Source organism: Staurois parvus, unplaced genomic scaffold, assembly GCF_062004578.1.
Source record: "Staurois parvus isolate SC_StPar_1 unplaced genomic scaffold, SC_StPar_1.0 ptg000186l, whole genome shotgun sequence".
NCBI classification, from domain to species: domain Eukaryota; kingdom Metazoa; phylum Chordata; class Amphibia; order Anura; family Ranidae; genus Staurois; species Staurois parvus.
This window is the reverse complement of record NW_028317982.1, coordinates 7,857,667-7,863,666: the sequence shown is the minus strand read 5'-3', so window position 1 is coordinate 7,863,666 and position 6,000 is coordinate 7,857,667. Positions and strand designations below refer to the sequence as shown.

The 6,000-nt window shown below is 41.1% G+C and overlaps 1 protein-coding gene across 8 annotated transcripts in view; it reads left to right on the top strand.

Moving 5' to 3' along the window:
* The first annotated feature begins 1,258 nt into the window (after positions 1 to 1,258).
* Positions 1,259 to 6,000, top strand: part of PROM1 (prominin 1) — a 254,289-nt gene continuing 249,547 nt past the window's right edge. For 2 of the 8 annotated variants that reach the window (XM_089677433.1, XM_089677432.1), the window contains exon 1: positions 1,265 to 1,543. The gene's annotated coding sequence lies outside the window, so the exon portion shown is untranslated. Of the gene's footprint in view, positions 1,544 to 6,000 lie in introns of all 8 variants that reach the window. The other 6 variants (XM_089677436.1, XM_089677439.1, XM_089677437.1 and 3 more) reach the window with 5 other exon arrangements.

Below are 6,000 nucleotides of genomic sequence, written 5' to 3'. Positions count from 1 at the left end.
GCACTGATTGGCCAATTAGTGATCACATGAATAGTAGTAAGCAAGATGTCACTTGTGACATCATTGCTTACTACGTGTGAAATCTGTGAATGATCACAGAGGTCACATGGTACAAGGCTATTCACAACAGCCTTGTACCATATGACAAGCTGTGACCAATCACAGCTCACACAATATTTTCTCAATGGCTGCAAGAATGCAGCCAGAGAGAAGGAGAAATTATTTTTACATCATTTCTTTATGCAGCCTTTATGGGTGTAAAATCAATCAGTAGTACAGTGTCACTATGGTGACACTGTACTGTTAGGGTGACATTATGTTAAAAAAAAACCCATAAATAATATAACAAAAATAAAAATGTCAAAAACATTTTTGAAAAATTATGTTTGCTTATAACATTTTCCTTTTCAAAATGTTTGGACTTTTTCATTTATATAGCAAAAAAATTAAAATCCCAGTGGTGAATAAATACCACCAAAATAAAGTTTTATCTGTCTCAAAAAAATGCTAAAAAATTCATATGGGTAGAGTGTTGCATGACCGTGCGATTGTCATTCAAAGTGTGATAGCGCTGAAAGCTGAAAATTGGCCTGGATAGGAAGGGGGTGAAAGTGTCCGGACTTGAAGTGGTTAAGCTGGCCATACATGGATCGGAATTAGAGCAGTTCAGAAGTACTGTGGTTGAACAGAAGTCGATCTACAAAAACAAAGCAGGGAGGATTCACCCCATCCACTTTGAATGTGTGGATGGGGGGGAATCAGGTCAACTTTTTGTTCAACCTCTTGACTGAACAAAAGAAATGGACTCATCTATGGCCTGATTTATACATTTTGATGACTTTTTAAGGGATTTCAAGTTATAATAGTTGTCTCAATGATGGTAAGCCAGAATGTTCTGATGAATGATTTTTCTACAAACTTTCAAACGAAAATCTGTGTGTAACCAACTTTTTACCCATGTCCGTTATTTCATCTAATTCTGTGTTTCAACTTTTTTCCAAATTAATTCAAACTGGGTACAGCAGCAAGTATGATCACCTTGTCAGCCTTACTGAGCTGTCCTTTGAAAGCCCCTTCCTTCCCCAAGGCACCGATTGAGATTCAGCCTGACTGTTCTCTTAAAATGCTTCTGCATAGAGAGTGAGATGAAAATATCCACCTTGCAGCAGCTAACAGCTTTCTGTCTGAGGTTTGGCTAAGCTTTGGATGTGGAGCCCCTGAGATCTGGATCATGAATAATGCATGATGGGTGGTCTTACTACAGGAATGAGGACTGTCATTGGGCTGAAGCAAATTGCTTTTCCCTTCGCTGGGTGCTCAATGAGGATGCAGCAGATAGACTCACTGCAGGAGAGCGAGCGAACCTGGCAACTAAGCGCTGCCACACATGCACCAAGTCCTTGTTGACCCCAGGGGGCAACCCATCAATGAAAGCTAGCAAATCCCACCGCACAAGGGGGCTTCACCTCCTGCCTTGACGTCCTTTCTTCTTCTACAAAGAGGAGCATGCTATGAATTGACAGGCAATGGCAAGGTGTTGCAGGTAAGTCTCCTACTTATCTGCTCTTGTCACTACATCTCTATGCTCTGCACTCACTACCCCAAATATCCTGTGTTGTTTCAACAAACGATCTGGAATCTCTAACAACTCAACATCTAAGGATGTCCTTGGTGAAGGAGTCTGAGTGATGCTTTGACTGACAGCTTGCTCATCAGCAGCAACTTGAAGCCTCAGCTGTTCAGCAATCACAGGATCCAGCAGGAGGGCTTTGCTGGGACTTGTGGTTCCTCATCAGCCACAGGTTAGCCATGGCAATTGTGGAGGTGCCTAGAAAGCAGGAATTATTGACACAGGCTGTGCAGTTGGAGGAATGTTCATTAACCCTTTCATCGCTAGCAATATCCGTGCTTTTGGGAAAACCGTCTTCCCATTTGCCCCAAGGGATTCTGTGAAACCCATCCAATGCATCCTCTTCACCTGTTGTACTACTGCCAAGGCTTGTTTTATTCCATTAATATCATTTTCATGCTTGCTTTGTATCTGACTTTCAGCACAGTGTGTGGGGTGGAAGCTTGGATATTGCGAAGGATTGTAATAATGACTAGCTGTTCCCACTGAGATCCCAGCTAACAAGCTGGAGTGTAGGGTGGTCTATGTGTGAGTCACTTGTGTAACTGAGACCCTGACCTGTGCAGTGACCCCCATTGAGGTATATAGAGAACACCTGGATCGGGTACCCTCTGAACCTGATCAGGATTAACCCCCTAGCTGCCAGGTGATGGGGATTTTCTCCATTTCAAATCTGAAACCTTCTAACATCCATGAGGCTTTTCCCTGCGGATCCAATAGAATGCATGTCTACACACAATGGTTTAATTGCCAACCTGACCGCTTTGCACAGCAGGTCAATAATGTTTGCTTTCTGCTTTTTCTATGCAATAGGCTGAATTAAACAATTAAGCAGAGCCAGGGCTCATGAGCTACAGAAACAATGCCATTGGTATAATTGTTCATATTGCTTTATGCTAACTTGCTGTAACCCCTTAATGACGGGGATTAGTTTGTGCCTTTTTGACGTTAATAAGTAGTGTCCAAAAAGCTTGGATTGTCAGCATTAGGCCTTTGTACCGTGTGCTGGTGACTTTGAAGAGTGGGAGACACAGTCTGGGACAGAAGGTGCAATTGTTTGAAGACCTCACTTGTGTGTTTAGGTGGCTTGGACAATAACTTTCTTTGTCCTTGAAATAATATGGGTATTTGGCACCTGTTCCAAACCACTTATATACCTTGAGATGGTACTCACTACAGTCAACAGAAATGGACAACTCTACTGCAAATTTGAATATAGTAGTGAAACCTCAATAATGAGAGAGAGAGGAAGAAAAAAGCACACAAGCAGAAAGGAAAATAAAAATAGTGTGATGATAGTGGCTGCTAACATCAAATTGTGTTCCCACAATAGTAAAGCAAATTAAAAATAAATAAGTGACGTAGCGCTGCTAAATAATAGCTACAAAAATTTAAAGGGACATAACTGAATAAAACGTCCATATATGTAAAATCAATCAATTTGTAATAAAGATTCTTCCATAATTCATGTGTTTTCTTCTTGTGCTGATATCCCAAACACCATCAAGTAAAATAGTGCACATAACATATAGTGCCACCTCAAAGCATATGGAAATGCCCTTTATAATATCAAATAGACAAAAGGATTCTTCACTTTTTCAATCCACAGCCATGTGATAGTAATCAAACACCTTTTGAGCTTTCATTAGAATGTCAAACCAGAGCCAGGGATCGATCCCTTTAAGGGTTATGGAGGTCACACATTCCTATCCTTAAAAGGGAACAAAGGACATTCCCATGGTGCAGTATGTACCAATATAAAAATGTATAAAGAAGCATTAATACACTCACATGTAGTAAATAAATAAAATGCCATAAAATCATCAGATGCAGGCTTCACTTGTTGTCAGCTGAACTCCCTATTCATGTCTGCCCAGAGCCAGGCCTCTTACGCGTTACATCACGCCCACGTGACTTCATCACTCTTTTAATTTTTGTAGCTGTTATTTAGCAGTGCTACATCACTTATTTCATTTTAATTTGCTACTTTCTACGGCAAATTTGCCCACCCTATAAAAGAGAATGCTTAAATAGCCTCATCCACAAGAGTTCTATTCAGAAAGTTTTAGCTTGGGTTTGCATCTTTGTGATGCAACAACGCATGTGCATTGATGTGCATGTTTTACACACATTACCATGTGTTGCGTTAAGACAGCCCATTCATTTGAATGAGCCACCCAATGGGCAGAAATGCACCAAAATAGTCCATGTACTTTTTTGTAAAATACAGTGCACTACAACGCATGGTAATAAGTTACCTTATGAATTCTGGCTATGTTTGTGAGATGATCACTACCAAAGGACAGTGATCACCAGTTGGAAGTTGGTGGCCATGGCTGTCAGTAAAATCTTGGGAAAAGCAAGTGCACGGTAAATGTGTATGCTCATGTCCATACATCTGAGCAGTGACGAGCTCCTTGTATACGCATGGCTGTAGGGTGGGAAGTGCCCCGGGTGCAGTGATTGACCCATACAAGTGACAGCTTGTCGGCTGCCCTGTGTTCAATGATTTACTGTATGGATGGGGGCACCTGCTTTCTGTTTCATTGTTGACAGGACTAGTAGGCATCACTACTCCTGTCAGCCCAGCTCTTGGAGGAGAGAGCTGGGAGGTGATACAGGCTGTGTTCTCTCTCCCCCGCCTCCTTCCTGCAAGTGCAGTGCTCCTGTATTCAGAAGCATCTTTGGCATTTTTGCCCTGGGCACTAGATGACCTTGTCCCAGCACTGGTTATATCTATGACCCAGGATCCAGTAAAGATGAAAAAATTGTCAGTAAAGTTTTGACATTTTTGGTTAACCAATGTAAAATGTGTTTTTCTTTTATTTGGCGGCAACAAAGTGAATCGGCACAAATCATTTTTGTATCCAGCTAATGAATGTGTGTTTATCAAATACATCAGGCCACTGGTGGCATATTCCTCAGTTCTTACTGTGAATGTATCTGCACTCAGCAATGATTTCATAGGAAATTAAACAATAGAACATTATTGAATTTGTGGTTCTCTCTAAATAGTCATTTTGCAGCTGGAAGTGACAAAAGATTATTGAATTCCATGAAATGTGTTTAGCTCTACATAGTGTATAGGCATATGGCAATTAACCAGTTCAGCATTCAATAATCTAAATGAAAGCAGAGCTATCGCATAAGACATCCCCCTCTGCTCACCCTGTTCCCTAAATGTCATAAAAGTGAAAAAAATTCTGAATGACTATATCTTCACTATAGAAACCACTGCTATGGGCTCCCACCAAAGCTTGTCTCTGTTAAAGGGGAGGATCAGCCAGTCTAATATTAGATCCTCTCCGGCGGTGATCATATAGTGAAATGCCTAGGCTTATGGTCAGGTGACCAGCCACCATGGAGTCCCACACAGTGATTTCTACACTGAAGGTATTTGAGGACTTTCCTTATAATTTTCAATATGGGCAATAGTGGGAATTGTTTTATACTAGATTTTGACTTTAAAGCAGGCCTTCACTCTTTTTAATGTCTTGCCACATTTTCCTCACCCCTACCTCCCTGTGACCCACAAAAAAATACTAGGAAAGTACTTTTTTTTTCTGGGTCACAGTCCCACAGTTTTAGTCTTCTCACCTAGGCGAGACTGATGTTTCCTCCACCCACCCTGAAGTCTCCTGGGATACTTTTGTCCTGTATCTGGTTTGATGTAGTCTTCACTACACTGAAAATGCACCGTGCAAATCCCCTACCACACTGTGCATTCACTGTGATACACCATCAGGGGCCAGCTTCAAGAACCAGGAAGAGACAGCCAGCCCCTGATGACATCAGAAGAGAAGATGGCAGCGTGAGACTGCGGGCCATTGAGTGGCGGCTTAAAAAAAAGACAAAGCTTGATTTGCTGGATGTGTGAGTATGTTTTTTGAGGACATCCTAGAGATAAGAGGGGAAATAAAAATTGTAAACGGGAGTTTTCCTTTAACGTAAACCTGTCCCATTTGCATGAGGTTCATATTTCAACAATGTTAATTAAAGTAGACATACCATCATATAAAACACAACTCAATCGCCCTGTTCCATGAAGCAGATCTTCAGCAGAGATCAAATCCTCTTCCCCACCTTTTGCACATCACCTTGTGCCCATGTTGAGGGGACAGAGGCCTCATTCCCACATCTGGTCCCCATGGGGATGAGGGGATTAATCTGAATATATATCCCATAAATCCACCCCCATACCTTTTCCCATAGAATGAGTACATGGTACATTACTCATTATAACTCTTTATTACTCATTCACTAAATGTAAAAAAACAAATAAAGACACCCACATAGTGATTAAGTTCTTTATTGCAAATTTTAAAAAAAAATAAACAATAGCCCACAATGTAAATCCACCGTCAATCATG